General features: G+C 33.5%; 1 long non-coding RNA gene across 1 annotated transcript in view; it reads left to right on the top strand.

Moving 5' to 3' along the window:
• Positions 1-514: 514 nt before the first annotated feature.
• Positions 515-962, top strand: part of LOC106936450 (uncharacterized) — a 4,784-nt gene continuing 4,336 nt past the window's right edge. The window contains exon 1 of the long non-coding RNA XR_001422138.1: positions 515-599. This is a non-coding gene — a long non-coding RNA (uncharacterized LOC106936450). The remainder of the gene's footprint in view (positions 600-962) is intronic.

Genomic DNA, 962 nt, shown 5'->3' with positions numbered 1-962 from the left:
ATTCGGTGAGTAGAAAATACAGACATTTTACTCAACTAAGTGTTGAAATACACTTTTACTCAAGTAAAAGTCAAAATTACAGCGTAGCAAAAATACTCCTAAAAGTACATACAAAAATACTAAAGTGAATGTAATTGAGTAAACTTAGCTAGTTACTACCCAGCTCTGGTTATAACCAGAAATAATTATATTATTTCACTCATAACATGTTATAAGTGAAGTAATCTACTAGTGGAGTAGTACTTTGTCGACACTATTAATCAGTTATTAACTTTGAACAAGCTCCTTTGTCTTGCTGAAAAGTTACTTGTAAAATGGTCATTTGTTTAACTTGTCAGGTAGATTTTTTTCCTTTATCTTTTATGCTCCAGGTTTCTATCTCTGATAATATGATTGTTAATTATCAACCCTTTTCACGTGATCTTCAACAGGAAACAGTAGTGAGCAATATAGGTTGAAGGGTCAAAGTTCACAGCAGCAGCGGCGGCTGGTAATTGGTCAACTGAGTTTTGAATATAAACACTGAGGTCTGATTAGTCCAGAAACGCGCCTCAGGACTCGGTTTCTAACTTTTCCGGCAGTGGGAGTGAAAAAGTTTGGTAAGCAGAAGTTTGTTCTTATTTTCTACTAGTCTAATTTGCTTTTCTTTTTGTTTTTGTCAAATTAATGACTTTGCTGCTGTTTCTGAAGCCGTAATTTGAGTGAAAAAGGATTTGTTTCACTTTACGGATATGTAACTGGCAGGCTCTGTGGATTTAAGGGATTTAGGAAAACTGGCCACATTTATAGGATGAAAAGAAACAGTTAAATTGTGGAATGTTTTGGATTTATGAAAAATGATTGTTTTCTATGCATTTATAATTTTAAGATGTAAAACAAACCATCCAGCTCTACTGTGGTTCTTTGGCTCCCACCCAAAAAATTAATATTTTGTTGCAAGAAATGAACTTTACATTTAAACA

Source organism: Poecilia latipinna, unplaced genomic scaffold (genome assembly GCF_001443285.1).
Source record: "Poecilia latipinna isolate Pla-1442-1.1 unplaced genomic scaffold, P_latipinna-1.0 Scaffold2147, whole genome shotgun sequence".
Classification (NCBI taxonomy): Eukaryota; Metazoa; Chordata; class Actinopteri; order Cyprinodontiformes; family Poeciliidae; genus Poecilia; species Poecilia latipinna.
Note: the sequence above shows the minus strand (reverse complement) of the source record. Positions and strands in the feature narration are given on the sequence as shown.